The sequence below is a fragment of the Rhea pennata genome, chromosome 5 (genome assembly GCF_028389875.1).
Source record: "Rhea pennata isolate bPtePen1 chromosome 5, bPtePen1.pri, whole genome shotgun sequence".
Classification (NCBI taxonomy): Eukaryota; Metazoa; Chordata; class Aves; order Rheiformes; family Rheidae; genus Rhea; species Rhea pennata.
The window spans coordinates 55,026,660-55,050,425 of NC_084667.1; positions in this window are offsets into that span (position 1 = coordinate 55,026,660).

Here is a 23,766-nt window from a genome sequence, read left to right on the forward strand (position 1 = left end):
GAGTTACATTAGGGTAAGGGCTGTTGTCATGCAGCTGAATTGGACACCTCTCTATATATTCCATTTTCTAAGTAGAGAGGTTTCTGCCTTTCTGCACATTGTGAGTCATGTTAAGTGTAAAGTTAATGGGACTGGCTTATAGATGACTGTATGGAGATGGTGTCTGTGAAGCTGAAGGAAGGAACCAGCAAAACAACAGTAAAATCATTGCATTGTTGCATTTTTTGAAAACTTGTTTGAATGGAAAATCTTCATTCCTCCGAGGAGAGTATGTGGTAAATCAAGGCAAAAGACAGCATTAATTTGGATCCCAGATCTGCCTTGTCTGCACTAGAAGATATTAAAGGTCATGAGGGGTCAGTGCAGATTAAAAAAAAATGCAGAAAAGGTGTGCGTGGGGATTCATGGCATTACCATTTCCAGCAACTTAAATGCGTAATTTTGAACTGGTTCCCCTGATGGCCAACTTTGTGCTTTAAAAAGTGCAGTGAGATCTGGGACCGTTTCAGCAGTCATGATTTCTGAGGTTGGATTTCTCTGGGGAGAGCATATTGCAGCAGTGTTTCCTCCCAGAGCCAAGCACACACTCCAGTCAATGGGTAGCAGTTGGCAGGCTACCTCTCTGCTGTCAAGAAGCCAGTTGTACTGTTGACTCCTGCCACCTCCCTGAGGAATACCTGTGGGCACTGGCAGCCATGCAGCTGACAAGAGAAAGGGAAAAAAGGTGTAACTGGGATAAAAGGAAAGATTTTTAAAATCCTTTCTTTTTTCTTTTAAACAGAAGCAGCTTATTGCAAATATACGTTGTTATAATCAGACTCATTCCAGATTAATTGAGCACAATAGTAGGCATGTGGCTGGTTTACAGAACAACCAAACACTCAGTGAGCCTTGGAACTAATGGACTGGTTTTGGAAACCAATCGAGTGCTGCCAGGCCCAATTATTTTCAGCAACATCTTTCTGCTACCAAAACGTGGCACTGTGGACTTTGGCCTGCCTAGTGAATGCTGCTCTGCACCATCCAAACTGAAAGCCTTGAATTGAGCCTACATAACACAGAGAAAAGGATGCACTGGTCAACAGCAGAAGACTTTGCTCAACCAGCAATTAGCAGAGGTAGTTAAGTGGTTAAGTTTGAGCATTATTTTTAACTAATTTCCTGGATGCTGGGTGTGTGACAGGTTCTGCCTGAACTGTGTGATAGTTTCTGCTTGCATCCTTCAGGGACTAGAATGCAGATGATGGGAGTTAAAGTCTTGGTTACCCCATCACAGTAAGTGTAGACGCACATGGAGTTGCACCCATGCAGCAGAGAGCAAAATGTCAGGGAGAAATACTCTCAAAATCTTCAGCATCTAGGCATCTAGGATAAGCATCAATACTCATAGAACAGCGCAGAGGCTCAAACCAGGATGTGAGACTGTAGAGCTGGTCTGTTGCAGAAATATTCACAGCACAGCTCACATCACACCCTGCATATCTAGTCTTACCAGACCGCCAACTTCACAGTCAGACCAGCTCTGCAGAGACAGCTTGCTGACTGTTATGGATCTTTTGCAGTGGATCAGGCTGATGCAGCTCATGAGATGGCTATGCCTGAGAACTTGCACTATTCTGTGGCTTTGATGCAAGAGTTTGTGTGGCTTTGCTGGTGACAGCTGAGCCTTCTTTTGCCATTTTAGGGAGGCTGAAGGGCTGGCTATAAAATGAAACTTGAAGATTTCTACTTCTATATCAGGCATCACAGCACCTTTTGATGTAGCCTTGTCCCTTACCCCTTCCAAAGTTACACAGTTCTAATGTACTTATAGACATCGTACAGCGATCTGAGTATGAAGACCTGCTGCACTAGCATGCAAGAGAAGCTTGCACTGGCACATGTTGGCAATGAGGAAAAGGCCATGCTTTTCTGTTGATCTGTTAGTCTACCTTCTCCTAAAGCACAGCTTTTCGGATGATTTCAAAGAAAAGACTGGACACAAAAAATGAGACTTTTACTCAGGGAACTGGACATGGAGAAAGGCACTGAGACTGCAGAGACTTGAAATACAGGGACAAGAGGAAGCCCAAATCTCTTCCATTTGGGAAGAGAGGAGACTGGTAAAGCAACAGCAGAAAGACTCAAAGAGCAAGAAAGATATGAGGTTATTTTGAATGGTCTAGGAATGGAGGAGATATTTAAGTTGGCAACTGAAGGTGATGAAGGCACAAGAAGGAGGAGGAAGCATGAGACTGTGTGCCTCTAAGGCGAATGTATCAGGGATGCACAAATGTTTTTTTCTTTTTCTAGAGGTTCTGTGCCAGCTAATAATGTTAGTTATAAGCAGCCCTCCAGTGTACTTCGCTAGCAGACCAACCCAAACTGAACACAAACACTTAAAACTGAAACTTCTTGCTATTCTCTAGTTAGCAGTAAATACTGGCTACAATTATGTTTCCTGCCAAATCTTTTAATTCGATAGAACCTGTATCAAAGCAAAACATATGGCTTCAGTTATTGGGGAATTTGGGGGAAATTAGCTGACTGGATTATCACAAGAGCTGATAAACAAGTATTGAGATGCATACTATTTATGTGAGAAATGATGCCCTTAATTTGAGGACTGAAGAGGACTTCTCTGGAGGTCTCTTGGATGCTACTTTACAAAGATTTGACAGCAAAACTGTAGTTTTTTCTCGGAAAATCTACACCATCTCTCACCAGCTGAAGACAGGATTTGCCCCATCTCAAAAGAGGAGTTCCTAAAGTCATTCTGTTCGTCTTTGTGGGACGCGGCCAGCTGTGACTGAAACTTGCTTACCGATATCACTGATAGACACACTGCGGATGATGGCGTTTACATATTCAAACCTCAGTTGTAATTGCAAAGCTGCTAATCAGAACAGTATGTCTGGCTGAGCATTCCCAACCCATTTAAAGGTTGGAGAGGCATCTCACAAGAGCTGGCATTAGTCAAAAGCTCCCCTGGTAAACAGTGGATGGTCTGTTCTGATAGCCTGAGGGAGCATTTAGTTTAAATTAAATGGATTTTGTTGACTTACATGCTTCGCAAGAAGTTTTTTAATATGTCAGAGGTATCTGTCTCTGTTGGAAGCAGAGGGCATTTTACATGGTCATGTCACCAGATCTAAATCCCCCTGTATGATTCGTTCTCTTTAACTTGAACAGAACTCAGCTGGTTTAGAAGTTACAGTTTTCAGGCTCTTGGACCCTTGTGTAGATTTGGCTCTTGCAAACACTGGAATCTAATTTTTTTTAAGGTATTCTGAAATAGGACTCTTGGAAAAGCATGATGTTGTTATGAAGAAAATAGCTGGTAAGGATGGTGGCAGAGCCAAGACGATTTCCCCTTGGTTTTTGGCCAAACTCTCTAGTGCTTATGTAGCTGCCATCTGCTTCTTTCCTGTATGGTATTGCAACTTCTTAGAGGCTTCAGGGCTCCTCTAGGCAAAGAAATATAATTGCACCAAAAATCATTATTTGACTCACAACACTAAGTTTCACTCAGGACAACTTCACAAAATCCTGATTTTTCCTGCTCTGCTCTCCTCAGACTGGTCTCCCCAGACGAAAGTCTTCCTACATGCCACCTTCCTCTGGCTTGTAATATCTCTTTTGTTTAGTATTTGCATTACTCTAGTGCCTAGGAGTCTTGGTCATCGACTTAACTGTGTTAAGGGCTAATCACAATGTTCAGGTTAACTTTCCTTGGCCACCTAGCAGGGTAGGGAGGATATTGCTCAGTAATCTTTTTCTGAGTGTTAAGGCTTATCCAAATCGATGTCCAAGACAACCTCACACTCTGAAAACTGCCTGGCTGATGATGCACTTAAGATACTTATGCTACTGCTTACAGATTTTCTCCAAAGATTATTTAAAAAAGATGTACAAGTGGAGCAGAGGGCTTCATCTCCTGTTAAGGCCCTTTGGCACCAGTTTAGATGATTTGTTCTTGCTTCACCTTGGCCCAGAGAAACTGTCATTTGCTTCCGGGCACAGCTCCTTCAGAAGAAGGGAAGTGCCCCTGTCTGAAGCCCCAGGCCCTGGGCCTCCTGCACATCGACAAGTGCCAGCTACAAAGTTATTTGCATGAGGGGTGGTGGCAGCTCTGGATGCTCTCTTTTGGCCTTGTTCCCTAAGAAACATACTGATAAAATCAGTGCAAATTCTTCCCAGAAGCTGCAATGGGGCTGGTGCTGCCTGGGAATGCAGCTCATGGGCAATTCCAACCGCTGTTGCCCAGCAGAGTGTCATGTTCATCTGGCAACATCACGTCTGTGTAGACAAGTGCTGTCCCTTTGCCAGACTAATGGGACTTTTGCATAGTCTAAATCAGGCAGTATTCACAGTGATCACTGGGGAAGCAGTAACTGTCTTGTGCTTGCACGTTTCCTAGAAGTTGAGTATCAAAGTCCAGTGAGTTGGGTTTAGAGAGCCTCTAAAAGCCTCTGCTCCCACCTCAGGGGCTTTGCAGCTCCTGGAAGCTTTGGAAACATGCTCAATATCAGGATTTATACTCGGGTCTCTCACCTGGGGGTGCGTAGAATTGCTTCCAGACCGATGAGACATTTTGCAGATGACTTTTAAACATGTAAAGAAAATTAAATGATTCCTTCAAAAATCCTTAGCCAGAAGAATGGCTCAGAGGGTTATTGATTTTTTTTTCTTTTTGAGTGCACGGTTCTTGTTTATTTGAATGCTGCATCAAAGCTGAGGGAAAAGGCCATTGTGCCTTTGATTGGATTGGCATTTTCTGCATCAGCATTGGCCAAAGGCGGTCCGTCCTCTTGCAGGCTCCCGCACGTGATGCAACAGGGAATGGGGGAGGGGGAAGAACTGACAGACAAGCAGACAGATCAAACACGACACTTCAAAGAGAAGAAAAAATGCAAGAATGAAGCAATCCAGCATTACAGTCCCTCCATGGTATGAAACAAAGCAGACAACCCCCTACACATGGCCATTCCTGCTGTCCAGAGACTGAGGCTTTATACATGAGATCTTACCAAAAGCACTAGGGAGTGGTCTCTAGTGACTACATGACCAGTTATTGCACTATCCGTGCTCAGACACTCTGAGGGGCTAATTAGTGCTTTTAATATGTAAATTAGGCCTGAACAGATTAAATCTGAGGGAAAAAAAATAACCCAGCTGGTGAATATGTTGTTTTAATTATTGTTGTAAAGAAAATATGGACGTGGCCTAAGATGATGACAGAGAGGTCCGTCTAATACTGTCACCTAAAGATGTTATCCTTACTGATAGAAAACTAGCGGGAGAAACTTGGCACTGGCCAGGAGCAGAAGAGGAGCAGCAGTCACATGTGCTGGGCAGGCAGAGCTCTGCAGGCTGCACGCTCGGTCCCAGCCTTGAATCCTCCAGGCCAACCAATGGAGTTTTCAAAATTGTATTAGTATTACTTCTACATACGCATGTGTCCAAATACTCAGTAAGGATTTCACCTTGCCAGTCATTGTTTAAACCAGAGAAAGAGTTATTCCTTGCCCCAGAGAGAGTTTTAGTGTTTTTTGGAATAATATGATCACCAGTACTCTGTAGAGATGAAAGCCTGGAATCCGTTCACCTCCAGACAAGCCTAAACCCTTTCTGTCGCCCCATAGGGTGAGCTTGAATCCCCCTCACCATCCCCAAGGACACAGAGCTTGACAAGGAATAAACATTGCATTTTCCTAGGCTGCATTTGTCTGAAGGCGATGGAGAAAGGCAGAAACTTAGCTAGTGTGGGTAGGAAAGAAAGACTAAGGAGAGCTGAAAGAGGGAATGAGGCAGACTGCGTGGAAAGGGGCAGGCTGGATGATTCCCTCCATTTGATATGAAAAGCTGAGCTCAGGGAAGGGTCTGTTAACTTTTGCTGAGCAGCGTCCACTGATACTGGAAAGATATAATCTGCACAGTGAGCCTGTATTCCAGTCCTCCCTGCCAAGCACAAGCTGAGAGGAGGAAGTTTGCTTTCCAAGAAAAACTTTTCAGAAAGGAGGGCATCTGTATGCCTCAAAGGCCTGTTGCGTTATTCAAGTCAGAGCTGCCTTCCAACCCGCCTGAAGGAATTCAGAACAACTTTCCTCTGTGTCAGTTGCTGAGGCTCTTTCACCGCCTCTAGTGAAGTGAACATTTTTCTATGGATCAATTTTTAGCTTCTGTCGGTATTGAAACTCTGAACCTTTTTCCACAGAGCAAGGGAATAGCAGGTAATTATGTTTTCTTTGAACATACATGCCCTTTTATCTGTGCCCTTCTGCCTGCCTGCCTGTCTCCCTATTTATCTGCGTATTGTAATTAAGGCCTGGGAGTTACAAGACAGACAAGTTCCTTTCCATGTTCTTCTCCTCTCTCCCCCTTCGTTTTGTTAGTGTCTAATATAGATTCATCTCTTGAAGCAGGTCATTAAAAATGTCTTTTGTTGATATCCCAAAATACGTATAGAGATACACACACACACACACACACACACACACACACGCATATGTTTCTATATATTTAGCTATGAGATTGTACACAGCTATATCTGTTAAGTCACACAACCGAGTCCTGCAATAGAAGAACTCATGAAGTGCTCTTGCTCAGCTCTAAGACTTGGGTTGATTAACCTGTCTTGCCTATTATGCATATATTCCTTCATCATAAATTTTCTAATGCTGTTTTAATAGAGCACAATTTGTCCTTTCCCTCTAACATTACTCTTTCCTGCTGGTCTTTCCTTCCCCCTAGTCCCTGCTCCTGCACTGTGATGCCCTGGCAAATGAACCCAGGAATTCCCTTCCTTCCTCCCTGAGATTTTAACCCATATAACACAGTGGCTGTGGGATGGGATATTCCCCAATTTTACCTCCTGTCTTGACAACCAGGAATGCCTTGAACAGAGCAAATCTGAGTGCACGTTAACTTCACCGGTCAAATTTTGAACTCGTTTGAGGGATGGAGGGGTTAAACAGAGGATGCAGAGACCTTTTTATGGCTAGCGTTCTGGCAAAAAAGCCAGAGTCGCTGCTGGTGGTTTTAAGACCTGACCATACAGACTCTTATTTGTCTCGAGCTGAAAAGGGGAACTCTGTGCCCATCCATGTAGTCCAGGAGTATAGAATTATCATCAAATCCCTTCATTTCTTCAGGAAGACTTAGAAATACTGGTGGCATTGGCTCTGTCATTTGATTTGAATTTGTTGGGACTGTGGAGTGAGAGCCACTACGTCAGGAGGCTAAGATGTGACTTTTGGAGGTCATTGAAGTATAACTTCTCTGGTCAAAGCTCTAGCCTCATACATCCCATCCCCTAAATGCCACTATTGGTGACTGATTATTACCACCTGAGCCTGCTTCAAATTCTGCATGGTGTCTTCCTTCCAGCACTTTTCTTCTATTCAAATCAAAAGTCCAAATCATAGCCCAGTTCACAGAGATGCAGTGATTCCTCTGTGGTAAAAATAATATTCCTGTTTGGTCAGGTTATTTTTTTCTAGCTTGGTCTTGCAGATTGGGAGAATTTTTTTAATCATTATGGAAGATAGTGCTTCCCCGTCAGCCTGTTATTTTGTGTCCTCCTGCAACAACAGAATAGGCCAGGACTCTGCAAATGCATCCATCGCTGCTGATTTCTGCCCTATTTATTATGGACTAGGTCTAAGCAGAGAATTAATGGCCAGTTCCATGGGAGATTGTCCTGATATTTACAATACCACAAAAGAAATCTCAATTGTTTTTGCCAAATTTTTGCATTCTTATAATTAATAAACAGATACAAGCTGCTGAAGCAGCCAGTCCTCAGCTATTAACCTGTAGCTAAAAATAATTGCTAGAAATGATATTTTGCTGATATTTTGAATCCACAGAAGCAAGAGAATTAATTTGATATAGACATTTTCCATTTTAGGGCCTGTATACACATATATAAAATATAACCACATCCATATTTATAAGTATGAAAATGAAAACATTTTGTACCTAAAATATTCCCCTGTACCTCTTGAGTTGTCATTGCAAAATACATCCAAGACTCAACAGTAAGCAATAAAAGTAGCAAAGGTGCTATCTCAAGGTTTGCTCTCCCCACAGGTTCATTATAAGGTGGAGGAGAGCTCTGAAGAGCTGCAACTCCCTCCTGCTGCAGGCGACTGTCCGTGAGCATCACAGCTAGGTTTCGCTGGCCGCGCCGCAGGATGCTCCCACTCCATCTCCTGGGCGCACGCTGGCCCGGGCCCGTGAGGCTGCTGGTCCCATCCTCCAGGAGCAAGGCTGAGTCCTACCTGTCACTGGACTTCAGCGTTCAGCCCGATGAGCGCTCGACGCTCAGGATCTGATCTCCTAAAAATAATTAAGCCCATGCTTAGCTTTAAGCCCATGACTAGTCTGTTTGTCTCAGGACCGCCTTGCCCAGCATCTGGCCAGATGGAGCGGGCAAGCCTGCACACGGAGAGATCTACACTGCCCCTCTTCCGCTGCTGCTTTAGGAGGTGGGTGCACCACGGTTCTCCTGCTACAGGGATGCCCGAGATCATTAATTGCAGTCGAAGTTAGGGACCTTCTGGTGGGTAATCCTGAGAGAGAAAAATTGTGTCTGGGCATTTTTTCTCTCAAAATATTTTCACTATAAAGCTAGTCATTTAATTATATATAAACCTAATTTTAATGAATGAGCAGATGCATTCAGCTGTCTAGGGCAATGTGATGTATATCTATATGTCTGGATAAATCTACATGCACACGCACACTCACTGATAAGACACCTTTTCTTCTACACTGAGGGATGTATAATATTTCCTGGGAATTGTGTTTTTTTTCTTGTGTTACAAACTATAGAAAACATAACTGTATCTCTAGCTGAGAACTATGTCATGCTCTAGCATAGCCAAGTGTCTGCAGGCAGAGATAAGCTATGATTTCCCATTTTTTCTACAAAATTAGTGATCTAAAAGCACAATAAAACCATCACCTCATATCACCAGTGGGGATAGTGCAAGGCACTTAGTTAAAAAATAATAAAATACCAGATCTTAATGGAGGAAAAAATGAATAATGTGTGTGGAAGGATGTCTCCACAGATTTTTTTAACTTGGAAATAGTTTTGAGAGAAAGAGAAATGTCTGAAATTAAGCAGAAGGATTTGCAAAAATTAATTCTGAAAAAAAGGATGGCCAGTCACCAACAACAGTTTGTAGTTGATATTTGCAACAGAACTGAAAAAATGTAGTTAAGGCAGCTCTCTGGGCCTTTCTGTTCAGTATTTTTAGATCACTGTTTACTGTCCTCAGAAAACGTGACTCTTGCAGGTACTGATTTACTGAGGGTCTCCTGCCGCTATTTTTCTGTTTAATAGGTTTTAAGGCAAAAACATCCCCCATTAAATAGTTTTATTTTTTCATATTTTTTAAAACTTTTTTTGTTTTGTTTTTCTGTTTAAAGCCAAGAACAAAACTGATTTTCTTCCCCTCTGGTGAGTTTTGCAGAACAATTAGGGAAAAGTCTTACCCCGGCGTGGGAACGTTTGCTCTTAGGAGCAAAATCTCCCTCTTAGGAGGCAATCGCGGGGCTCCCCCTGCTTTTCCTTAGCCTTTTAGAGGCTCAGCGCGCTCCTAACTTCGCACAAGGCCGGCGGAGCGGCGCCGTGACGCGGGATTAGCCCTTCCCGCCGCGGAGCCGCACGCAGCTCCTGCGTAAATGCCCCTTTTAAACCATATTAATGTAAAAGTTTTATTTGAAAGATGCCAGCTGTGGTCCTAGCCCAGGTTTATTCATGTGGGACATTTACTGGGTCAACTTAATACTTGACTACTGCTTATTATCCCATCAGTCTTCGGGGAGGACCCATGATCTAATTGCCCGGCATTTATGTTGCCTGGCAACGGTAAATACGGAGCAATAACCCTTGAAGGGACGGGGTAGAATTTCGTGCCCCTGCCGCGAAGCACACTCCATTTCCCAGAGCACCCTGTGTTTTTTAATTCGGTGAATAAAAATGTGCAATGAATAATTAATTATGTGCTTGGAGGCACAATAGCTGCCTACTTTTGAATATTCATCAGCGGCATTATTAATTCACTAGAAATCCCAAGGAGCAGTGGGATAGGCTCTTAGCCTAGCTGGAGGACTTACAGATAATACTCTGCAACACGAACAAACTTTTTAAAGCAGACTTTTCTTTCGGAGAGTTTTTAAAATTTAATTTACATCTTAATAAAATAATAATAATAATAATAATAATAAAGTTCAGTGCTGGATGTAGCGGCGCAGCGGCGAGAGCTCCCGCGGGCTGGAGCCCGCCCCACCGCGAGCCGGCGGCCGCTGCTCCGCTCCTGGCACGCACCGCGGTCAAGACAACAAACTTCAGGTGTTGTCCGACCGTAGAGAAAAAACAGCTGGCAGTCATCACTTCCAGTAACCTGCCAGGTGCCTCTTATTTGCCTGTCAAAAAAAAAAAAAACAAAAACAAAACCAAAAAACTTCGAAGATCTGGCCTGGGGTAAAGAATTTGTTGTCAGGCTACAAAGAGGATTATTTGGCTATTGGATAAACCTGTGAGTCCTTTCTGGAGAAAGGAGTGTGGCTTTCCGCGTCATCACGTTGGGTTACTGCTGCTATTTCATTTAAAGCAGGGGATTTTCGCCAAACGAAAGCCGATGCTGCAGTGCAGAGACAAACCCCATCGACTACCTGGCAGTGAAGAAATGGAAAAATTGGAAAGAAATCTAAGACTCTTTTGTGAAGTCTTCTCTCTTCCCCCACCTGATTTGCAATGCCAATGCAGCGCGGTCTCTTCTCACCACCGACACCTGAGGCCAGAATCTGTGCTGACACAATTCCTTTGAGCTGAGAGAGAATTTGATCTTCAGCGCTTTGGGCCAAACCTTGCAGAACCCTCTTCCCACAAAAAGCCCACCCCAGTGTCTTATTGGGAATTTTCCTTCTGAGGAATTTTTAGATCAAAATGTTATTTCTGCAGAGATCAAAATTCGTAGTTACAGTCGCCTCAACTCCTATAAGGCAATGCGCTGTCAGGAGAAAATGTGGTTTAATCCTTTGGTCAGTCCAACAAACCTAAAATACCTGTCCAAAATCTTTCTTTTGCTCCAAGGGTTTTCACTCAGCTACAGTTCCTGCTGGCATATTTGCAGGCCTGGCCATTTGTTTGTAATGGAATAAAACTTCTAAATCCTTTGAAAGGCGATCGGGCTTGGGCTGCTCCATTCAGAAATATTTTTAAAAATGAGGCCTGTAATCCACCGAAGTTCTTAATGGGAAGAAATCAGTACGCTTAATTAAATTGAAAGTAGCTCCGTTTGTGTTAAGCTAGCAAAAAATGGAGCTTACTTGGAGTGTATGCTTGTAGTAAGTCATATTTAGACTACCTATGGTATATAAAGTCTTCTCTACATCAGAATGAAGCCTACCATTTCATTGTTTTCAGTGTCTCATTCTTTTCCTTCCCTTTGTTTTTGTCCTTCTCATGGCACGTGATGAGCTGTAATCCTAAAATTCAGTATGAATTCCCTCTTATTTCTTCCTTTTATTCCAACAGAGATCTCAAGCACGGTAGCTGAGACGATGCACCTGGTTTTGATTAATCTTGATTCTCCTCTGCAGAAGTTGTTTAATCTTGTAGTGATGGGAAACAGCAATTACTCACGTTGGCTATTGTAATGCAAAACTGACCAGCAATTTTAGCTGCTTGCTTTCTTGTGTATGTTTTTTTTTTTTTTTTTTTTTTTTTTTTTTTTTTTTTTTTTAGTACTAACACTGTTTAGTAACATTTTTAGAAGAATGGAATATTTGGGTTTTTTGCCCCATACAGTCATGGTGTATACACCTTTAATAACAGAACTGATACTATCCAGCTTGGTCACAGGTTAAACAACAGCCATTTTCCTCAGCAATTCAAACTTTCATTACAATTTGTAATGCGGTAGAGCACTTGGGCTATGTAGTCATTTATTGCAGTGATTTGCATTAAAGAGGGTGTCATTGTATTACCTCTTAGCTTTGGTTGAGATTAGAAGTAATATCTACATTTATCTTTCACTCCTAGGAGTACAAAATTGTGCTAATAATAACAATAATAAAGCTAGTTCCTAAAAGCAAGTGAACTCTACATAGCTTTTTTCTCTCTTTTTTTCATCTGCTCAAGTGGGGGAGTAGAAGAATCATGAATAATAAATATGGAGATAAGAGAACTGAAACTGGGAAATCAATTTACTGCAAAATATTTGCATATTTTATTAAAAGAAACTGTGCATAAACCCCACAACAGGGTGGAATGATTTATATTTTGATTTGATTTGTATACATTATACCTCTGGGAGAACTGATGCAACTTAGTCATCCCTGCAGGACCTTTCCGGGTAGGGGTTTTTGTTGTTGTTGTCATTGTTTTGTTACAAATATCTCAGACAAGGGAGCAGTAGGTCCCCAATGGAAATTATAAGCTGGTTTGATTCTATATGATATTTCTGGAATCTCACACATTCAAGTATCCAGGAGCTCTCTTGGCAGAGTCTCTGTTCCCTCAAGGGGCTGTCTGCATCCAGCCTCACCCCAGGATTTCTCCAAAACTGTGGTTCAGGTCAGAAGACCTCCAGCTCCCACTCTGAAAGAAAGATACCTCAGTTGACTCAGACAACACGTATAGAGCTTGGAACCATAAATGTAAACCATTAACATATAGTACAGTGTTTATGTTCTGGTTAGCAGAATTTAAGTTGCCTGGAAACCTGTGTAACTGCTGAATGCATGTTCATGATGTCCTGTTAAGGCTATGTTGGGTGCAAAGGCAAATTATGGGCTAGCAGAAGAGCTGAACGGCTGGAGTGTTGTGACTTCTGCTATGCAGCAGGTCAAGCATGTTAGCTGTGGCTTCTGGCTTTAAAATTGGCAAGCCCACAAGTCTGGAACAATTATGCTGGGTTTTACCAATAGTCACAATGTCAGAATCACAAAAGGGAGTTGTGAAAATTGCTTTGCTTTTCTAGCAGGAAAATATTGCCTGATTTTTTTTGTATGTCAGGTACATGTTTCAGACCTAATAGTCCATCTGGCTGTTTGGAAATCTATTAAACTTTTGGGATTGGACAGCATGAAACTTTTTGTCTAAGTATGGAAATCCTGTTACATCTGTCCTTCCAACAATAAAGTTGTCACTGCAACATACTTTCAGGGGATGAAATTTGACCTAAGTGAAGAATTGGGAGTGCTGCTACTCCATCCCACCTTCAGTCCAGGGAAAACACCTATATAAGTTCTTCAGAAATGCCATGATACATATTGGCATGTTCTGGTATATTTTATGTGGACATTTGATGAAGAGATGGGAAGGTCTCACCATGTTGGACAGAAAAGCAAATATTTTTCCATTACTAATTGTGACATGAACCTCTATATGCATATATACATATATATATATATATATATATTTTATGTGCACATCTCATATTTATAAATTTCAAAAAGTATCTTAAACACACCCAGCCAAATTCCATTCATGTCTGTGGAGTCACGGAGCTCACAGTAGGAAATAACTGGTAATATTTCAAGAGCAGCTGGAAGTCTTCTCATCTTTCAGTGATAGGGACAATATTTCTAGTAGCTTCCATGGGGCTGGAATTGAGACCAGTGAGAATGTGAAAATAATTTCAGGCTAATTTTTACCCTTTCTTGCCCAGGCACTGCTACTCTTGGGGCTGCCTAAAGTTTGTGAATATGCTCTTAGAAGTTTCTTGCTGAATATTGACTGTTTCACTGTTGGACATCAGAGCAGTCTCTACGTGCTTGCTGTATCGGTGAAAAGTGATGTGGTCTTTGTCAAATATGAAAATCTGCTATGTCAGACATCTCATATCATATATGAGCAGTGAAAATCCACCATAGCTCTGTAATTAATCCTTGCCATATAGACGGTTTGTTCAGCTTGCTTCAATTGACTCTTGAAAGAAATTTGTATTTTCTGAAAGTTGTCCATGAAGTACTTGTGTATACAGGCACAGATGATTTGGTGAGGGGCATTTTATAAGTACAGAAGATCATCATCATCATCACTGTATCTCTGAAAAATAAATTATATGCATGTATATTTGATAAGCTGTCCAATTCATCACTTTACTTAACCATGATACATTTTATAGCACCTCTTGTTTCACTGGGATCTTTAAATGCTAATAAAGCCCTTCCCCGGTGATAGGATTAATTTAATGGTTTACTAGTACAGTCATCCAAACTATTCTAATCTGTAGTCATCTCTGTTTTTTCAGATCTTTTTAGCTTTATCTGCTCCATCTGTGTACAAACTGTGTATTTCCTTGCATAAATAAGAGAGAAATATTTAAGTCCTGGTCAATAACAGGGGGCTACTTCAGTGATAACAGATCACCTACCCTGAGACTAGAGGGTGTTAATGAATCCCACGTGGCACCACAGAGTAATCCAGATCAGCAGAGGAAGCCACCTGTGCCTACGTGGGAGTAGAAGGCTGCTGTCCTCTCGTGGTGGTATATCTTGTTATGTTTTTTGGGGGGGATACAAGGTGGTGGGCTGCGACTGCAGGGAGAGTGAACAAGAGATCAGCCAGAAAAATGCTAGGCACAGCCAAGCTTGGGACAAAAGTTTCACCTAAGTTTGACTGGTTTTTGTTTGTGCTATTTTTTAAGTTGCCAGTGAGGCATAACACAGAGGGATTTATGCAGCGTATGATTATGCCCTGTTCAAAGCAGGGTATCGTTTGCTTGTATTCATTATTTTTCATTGTAATTTCTTTGGTTAATGGTCTTTTTAATATCTCTTCACTTCTGTAGTCTGCTCTTCCATCTCCCTTGCATTGGCTAAGCAAGGTCTGCTTTTCTGACTTTTCAGCACAAAAGCTGGTTGCCAAATCTTGTGCTATTTTGTGCTATTTTTTTGTTTTCTACATGCTTGCCTTCCTCATTTTGTTTCAGTGTTTTAAAAGGTAGGATGCAGTCCCGTTGTCATGTCAAAGTCTAAACAAGTATTTTCACTAGTTTTGTTTATGTCACATAAAATACATTCCTCATAGAATCTACATACATTAATCTTGCATAGGATGACTGGGCAAAACAAGTTAATCTTTGTGTGATATTTCTTTCTCAGTTTATGAAGAACGGTAGTTTCTAGATTCCCTTGTGTGCAAGTCCTGGATAGTCAGTGCTACATACTGCTGAAGAAATCCTTATTGCTTCTTGAGTTTCCCTTGTATCAAGGCAGTATTGAGCACCTCTCTGGCCTCCTAAAGTACTGAGCCAAATAGATTTTACTTTCCCAAACTGTGCTGAGTTAGAAATTGGCTTTCCTTTTACCTTTCACATAAGATAGACTTACCTATTCAGCTGCTTATATCTAAACCCTCAGATATATGTACCTGTTCTTACTTCATCTGAATGAAAAAAGTCTGTGCTGTTGTACTGACATAACCAAGAGAAAAACTCAGGCCAGTGTTTCAAACCTTAGCAAAATAGGAAGCCCAGGAAATTCAACAAAATTTCTATATATGGCTCTGTAGCTTTACAGGTGGAGAATAGCCAACTTAAAAAGTGTTCAAAAATAACATCAAGCCCTACCGACATTTAGATATTTCCTTACAACAAAAATTTACAAATTTTTTAAAAAATGCTTAGCATTTGCCAATCATCTCTGGTGACTCTTCATAACTTTGAAAAATTTCCTTTAAATTCAAAAAGTCTAGAGACTCTGGCTGACAAAGACCAACCAGTTCAGAGAGCAGCCAAATTCAAGGCTGCTCTCCTGGCCTCATGTCTTTGGCTTGGGATGTCCCAGGACAATGACCCATGATCTCAGACGGAAGCTTCCCCACCAATAACCATTTGTTATGTCTCTACCCTATGTGGATTTGCCTGTGTCTAATGTTGTAGATGAGATCAGTCAGTAGTGTTTTCCATAATGGGGCACTAATTTGCGTCTCTTTCCTCCATCTGATCAGCTATTTCCACAAAGCTCCTTGGAGATTAATATTATTGACAGGATTTCTTGGGTAATTTTACTTGAAACTGGCCAAGAAGTTTGAACATTACAAGAAGGAACTAGCACACACACACACACGTTTAGAGAACACTGTAACTCTCACTTCCTTGGGAAATCAGACTAAGATAAAACCTATAAACCATTACCCAGGAGCTGAGGCTAAATGAATTTAACAACACAACTTAATGCATCAAAATATTCATGAAGTAAATGTTGTCTTACCAGGCCTTCCACAGGATTTCTATTATTTCCTGCTTAAAATCATCTGAGGCAGTCATATGTTGATTTACTTGAATTATGTTATCATTTCTAATGCTGTTCTGAAAGCAAATAATAGTGAGCAGGAATTAAAGAAAAAATGAAGCATTTTCCCCTTTAGTTTGATTCATTGAAAGGTATCTGAGGGTGGGTAGGCAAAATTCTTTAATCTTATTACCTTTTCAATGTAATACAGGAAAGGAAGCAGCACAGTCAACATTTCCTAGTCTTGAATGATGTAGGATCCATGTCTACACAGCTGTGCTTTGCCTGTGTTCCAAGCTATCTGGATGCAAACAACTTGTGCACCAGGAATTATATAGCTCTTTTACCATGTCAGCACGCTTGACGGAAAAATATATTGTTTGCTGCAGCTGATGCTCAGCTGAACTTATGAGCACTGTGGCACTGTATGTGGATTATATCACTCTGGACTTTGGCTTATTATCTAACAAATTTGACTGGGTGGCATGAAGTCTGGTCTGTCTACATCCCTCTAGGTGAAGGAGGTCGGAGAACCCTAAGTCTTCCTTTCGAACAGACTTGGACATGTGTGAACCAAAATTTAAACAAAAGCCAGCATTTTCTGCATGTGGAACAAAAAGTGCATTTTTACTCGGAATTTATGGTTTTATGAGAAACAGCCCACCTCAGCAGGGCCTGTATACGTACAAGAGGAAGGAAGATACTATTACAAGTGTCCTGGACATCCAGATGAAGTCTACTTCAAATTTGTGACAGAATTCATTTCAAATGGGTTTTCATATAGGGCTGGTAAACTCTTGGCATACATTAGTAGGAAACCTGTGGTGAGCAGGGACATACTCTTGCTACGCATCTGCACAGTGAGGACCAGATGCTAACGGGGTGACTGAATTCAAGTTTTGTTCCTTGTAGGACAAACGTTCCACGGGACCACAACCACACTTATGGACTTAACATGGAAATAGTGCTTTGAATCCTCACTAACTACAGAAACGTAATGCAAAATTGCCTTTCCTTTGTGTGTGTCCTGCTCCTCTCGCCTGCAGAGAGCGTCAGGTCCTGCTCTGCTGGTTAAGACGCATTGCTATTTGCTCCTTTCAGCAGCTAATGTGAACTGAACCCTCAACAACCCGCACGGAGAAGTCAGGAAGCTAGCGTGTACAGGTGGCGTGGATAACGGAGGCGGGGTCCTTTCTCATGGCCTGAGCTTGGCTAACACAGCATTATTCCAGGAACAGCTATTTCTGATAAAACCAGCACGAGGCAGAAAGTGAATAACTTGAGAAATGCTCATGAAAGTGACAGAGAGATGGACGCCTGGGAAGTAATGCTGAGAAATCAGGATAGCTCTGCTGCCAAAAGAGATCTGAACCCTATAAATCTAACCCCTAGCTGCTTAATATGCTCCAAAGGCCAACTATTTTGGATGCATGGGCTTCTGAGTTGCAGCTCGGAGTACGATTTCAGAGCATGGGTGATAGCAGCTTGGAAATATCCTAACATGTAGAATTTGTTCTGGAAGTCACAGTAGCAAATTCCATATTTTTACTTTGAATTTGATGCCTTGCAGCAGCACATCTATTTTCTGCTATTAATGAGTTGACGGCTTGAAAACTTATTCTCAGTTACAGCACAGTTTTTGATTTCACAAAACTCCTCCAAATGCCTCCAGCATATTGTGTTTTCAATAACAAATCATTGAAGAAATTTTAGCTTGGCTAAATTTGCTCCAATTTGATTTAATTAATGTGTTTTAAAAGCACTGTCCTGGGCATCTTGGACTACTGGATCTTTTATACTATTTGTAGATCAATCCCTGCAGAGAGAACTGACTCAGAACTTAAAACCTGCTTTCACACCATCTTTCGCATCACAACACCATCATTTAAAATCATGGCATCTTTTTGCCTTCATACAAAGCAATTTTTGCAGCTGTGTAGACTCTAACTAATAGGAACTTTTTAATCATATATAAAGCAGAACTGAATGTTGGTGGCATGGTTGCAAAGCTAATTGATTTACAGAGGCCAGCTTCTACAGGTGGGTTACGAAGCTCCAGAGCTGGCTCTTCTTTGTTTAACCACAGGAATCCTTAAAATGATTTGTACCAAGATGGTCTATTCATTTTTGGGTTTCATGTTCTGCTCTGTTTCAGGTTTAGACTCCTGGAACTCTTACACATTTCTCCTTCTGCTCCTGGAAAAATTAACACCATTAAAATCTATCTTTTCTTCCCTTCCCAACCTACTTACCCAACTCTTCCAAAATAAGTAATTCTGGTATGATCTAAAATAACATTTTTTATAATCAATAGAATATGGTTGGTAATTCTCCACCAGAGCTGCAAGGCACACAGACGTCATAATGTGGAGTTCGCAGATTAGCATTATCTGATAATATTATATGTGATCTGCTGGACAATGTGGTATCACACTTTAGGGAGATAAAATTTGCTTGCTAGGAGTAAAAAAGCCTTTGGTCTGGGGCATGGAGCTGTTATTTATAGCCTAATTTTAAACTGGAAGCACCGTGTTAGTTTTCTGAATTATCAACAGTTGCAGAAATCTCAGCACAACATTCTTCTTAAGACTACCCAGATGTTTGATATTAAACAAACATCTGTTTTGAATATAAGATATTTCACTCCTTTCTGCACCTTCTCTTTAACATACTAGAGAAACGGCTGGAAAGAACAGCCACGGCTATAGTTTTATTTAGTTCTCTGAACACTGCTGTCCATAGTGTCAAAAACATACCAAAAAATAACCCTTGGAAAGGTTAATAGTGGCCTTTCCAGTGTCATATTCTACACTTTATGTGTTGTAGTAATTATTATCATTATAGCTGTAAGGATGTCTAGTTATCTTTCTTAATCACATACTATAAAAAGTGCTTCTGAACACATATCTATTATTTAATCAAAATTTCACAGTTATTGGCATTTATGCTCTGGAAGGGCTGTGTTTATTTTCTGTTTGCAAAGGAGAATAGTGCCTCCCAGAAGAAAGGGAGACCTCCATCCATGCCCACTTTAATCACTGTCATATCATGTGACAATCTGTACTATTAATATCAGAGACTGCTAATACATGTTATTATGTCCTATTGCCTTGTACTTTTTGCACCCTAGGAAAGCACTTTCATTAATGGACTAAAAAAAACTAGTGTGAGAACTGAACTTTCTTCCAAACGCAGAATTAAGTACAAGAGCTGTTCTGCCTGGGACAGCCTGCGATGGTCTCAGGAATACCTCTGTATAGCAGAGTCAGTTGTATGCATCAGATGGCATCTATTCTCCCACCACTGTATTTTTTTCTCTGGTTCTCTGGAAAAGAGCGCTAATACAGCTCTTCTGGACAACACATCGTGGAATCTATGACCTGTTTGGGATGAGTAGCAGCTGTACCTCTGTTGCTTTTCGCTGCCCAAGAACAAACATGTCCCCAGGTGCTGGAAGCTGCTACCATCAAGCCTAGATTAGTTGTTCTTCAACAGGTTCTGGTGATACAAAATCTACCCACTGGTAAGATGTCATGCCTCCTTTCAGGTGTGGAATTATCAACAGTGAACTGTTGATTTCCAGATGAATTTGTCCATGATCTTATTCATGAGGCTAGCCCCAACCTAATTCTCACATACTCCACTCACAACCAAAAGCAGGTAAAAATCTCATTCTGGAAAGTGGCAACACCAGATTCCTGGAGACCTGTGGAGCTGCATGTGGCAGTTAGTCATTGGCTAATCCACATGGCTGTTACGGCGATAGAAATCTGGGAGGTCATCATTCTCCTCCTTCACACTGCCCAAATGTCATCTCAGAATTTCAGAAGAACATCATGCCCAGTTATGCCCAGCTGTTCAAGGACACAGATGGGACACACAGCTTTGTATGATACTCCCCTTAAAGAGCTGTGTCGTTTCAAGGCTTGTTGTAAGGGATGCCATTCGTACTCCTTGCTCTCTGAGGTCACTGTGCATGATTTTAGCACTCATGCCAGCCATGATGGATGTGTACATGATACTTCTGTCTTCTGGAATATTTCTGTTCCTTGGTACCCATGACATCCTTCACTCAGTGGTACTGACATCCATGGGATCAGATAAACTACACATATTATTGGCAGCAGAGCTTGACTTTAAAAGTAAAACTTATAAACTGATCTTTGGATATGGTGCTATGAACCATGTGTTAAGACAGTGCTGCTATAAGTGTCACTCTACCCAGTTCCTTGACTTGAGAGCCTTAAAGACTCACAGAGACATAGTGTAGATAAGATAGGGGATTGCTGGACGTTCTTCACAGCCTTGTTGTCACAGACTGGCAGAGTATTGAAGCAGAATCTGAGGAGGAACACATCTACTTCATTCTATATATTACATTTCCATTCTAAACTCCTCTATTCTTCCAGTATAAAGAATAGAGCAGTTTCTTTATTATCAGAATTGTTTCATTGCCTATCCTTTATTTTTAATTTCATCTAAATCCTCAATTATTAAAATGAATTCGTATTTGTAGCAAGGTTGAATATTTTAACTTCAGTAGAAATACATGTTTGGGAGGTATAACATGAAATTTCTGATTTTCTGATTCAGTTGTGTACAATTTACTTACAGCCTCACTGAAGTCAAGAATTATTTCTTACTGGGGGATATTTTTTGTTGTATAGGGACTCATAGAACGAGCATACCTATGCTTGTGAGCCAATTTAGTGTGTTTAAAAAAAACAAATAAATATATTCTGTAATGCAAAACCCAACAACAGTGTATGTGACACATCAATGCTACTATCAATTCCATTTTGCTTAATATATCTCACTATGTGATTATTCTTAATCTGAAAATAGCCATCCGCTACATTTTTCTATAATGAAAATGCACTTGCATCTTGTAGATATGCTAATAAATTTAACACAGAGGTGCAGCCATTGATTATTCAACAATAAGATGAGCATATCTGCTGTAACAAATATTTTTAAAGGTATCCTTGAATAGCTATTTCATAGCAGCTAGACTTCACACTAATATGCTTGTCTAATGTCCCATTTAGATTCTTATATCCCAAATTAGTGATAAACCACCAGTGGTAATTTGTATTTTACATTCCTAAAGTATCAAAATAAAAAGTGACTTCAGCTGTTCAGGACTAGAAATGACTAGTGCCAGTTACAGGAAACACTTGTGCAGGCATCTCAGGAGAGGTCTTTCGCCATAAACCGTTTACCATACTCTATACAGGACCTTGTCTGTGTTAGCAAAAGTGCCAAGTTTTTAAGGGAGTAGGTAACAGGATGTGGGCACTGTTTAACTCATACTAAGACCAAAGCATGTTTAACACTGGTTATAAATTATTGGGCTAGAGCCTGCTGTGAGCAAGTCCAAAAAATTGAAGAAACCTTCCTGAAGGCACCAGCCCAGGTAGGGAGTCTTTCCTCTACCGTGAGCTGGGAACAAGACATGGAAGTCTGACATCTGTACCTGAACTAGCTGTTCCCAACATGCTATACTTCATCCTTTTATACAAAAGACAGGGCTGCATCAGGAAACATTATGGAAGACATTTCACTGACATATTTTGAGTACTAGACATTTCATCATAGTCAGTGTAGCAGCTGTGAAGCCCGGAACTTTTGAGGAGTTGGTGTTGCTGTCGCTTCCTTGTCATGTGGAGAGTTTTACAGGTAGGTTGGGTGAGCGGTTCTAATCCACCAGGATGCAGTATAGAAAGAAAGAGGCTTGATGTGACAAAAAGAAATGACAAAAAGAAAACAGAGAAAGTGGGTTCTGCATGACATCCTCTGGGGAACTGTGGGACATGTTCATCCTTCATCCGGCACTTGGACTTAGAATTTGAATTTTCCTTCATGTGTTTATAGCATTCAAATATAAATGTATTTATACTGGTAAAAAACAGAACTAAAACATGGAAGTTTCCTGCCACATTTGATTTCCTTCAGGGGGTTTTCAGACTAGTTGCCTAGGTAAATATTCAAGTTCCAATGTCCTTTTCCAAAGCCAACCTGGCAGCAACTACTTCATGTTCTGAGGCAAAAAAGCCAGGAGAGACTGGGTATGTAAGGGACTGAAAACTGCAACATGAACCTCTCATTCAGCTCCTGCTGGCTCTGCTGTTTTCATTCCTCTGCTTTCAGCATGGGTATACTGGGAAATTTGGGGTTATGGAAGGAGGGATCAAATGGGAACACGTCTTACAGAACAGAAATCATACATTCCTGGAACAAAAGTTGGGTTCAATTTATATTAAGTGGAAACTACTTCTGAAAGGTAGGTTATCGATGTGAATATTTTATTCAATTTAATGGTTAAATATGGATTTAAAAGAGTCATGGGATACTCTCAGTGCTTGCAAGGCTACCCTATGCTGTAGCATGGGCCGTGGCAAAAATGCCCAGGTTAGCTGAGAGCATCCTGGATCAGTGCTGCAGTGCAAATGAACAAGAGAGTCCAGCTCTGATTTGGAATGACCAAAGTCCTAGAAATACTAACACGTTTTGAGAAGTGAGACTCAGCTCCCCAGCCAGCCACACACATTTCCAGCTTGTCTAAAAAGCCCAGTGCAAAAGGAGATAATTAGCAATCAGTTTCAAATGGGCATGTTGTCCTTCTTTCTGACTAGAAAAAGGGAGAAATAAGAAAGCTGGAGGACAGTGTTCCCCTCGCTCTGGTTCTGTGATTCAGGAGAGAAAACAGAAAAAACACTTAATATATCTATGCCATCCTTTCCCTCTTTTGTTTCCCTGAGCAGTCTTTGGCACAACAGAAAGCACCAAGCCCTTGGATTGCTTTGTACACTTATCTCAAGCTTTCCTCTTTCCTGCTCCTCTCCCAGTGTTTCAAGCTATGCTTCCCAACTGTCAACATTTGAAATTCTTAATGATGCAACCTGAAGTTACTATGGAAACTAATGTCATTGCCTAGGTGGCTGTGATCATATAATGTGCATTGCCATTGAAATTTAAAATTATTTTCCACAAACCTAAGTAGGCCGTGAGGAGAGGACCACTGCATCCCATCCAATCTTCTGGAAAAAACCCTAGCAGGCATTAGGTTAGGTGGTTAAAACAATCTTTTGAAATATGCCTATGTATCTCATTAATGGCTGGAATTAAAATTTAGCCTGTGAAGAAGGGAATATTTTAGGTGTTTACTTAGTGTCATCAGCACACTTTTGAACAGCTGCATTCAGTGCAGCTAAGGTGTGTTTACTTTCAAAAGCAAATGATTCTCTCTTAATATAAAAATACAACTTTGTTTTCTATGTTAATCACTAGGACAGTCACGAAATTCTGATGAGCTCACTCAGATTTTACTCAGGCAAACCTCCCAGCAAACTGGCAGTACCTTTTGGAGGGAGGGATGAAAGTCAGCAGTTTTAACAGTGCTTTCTAGCTTGCAACTCAGTTACAAAAGTGTTCAGATACCCCTGGGATGGGCACATTATTTAAAACTGCTACACAGGGATTGAATTAGTTATGTTATTTAAATTTCAGTCTGTGCTACTAAATTCA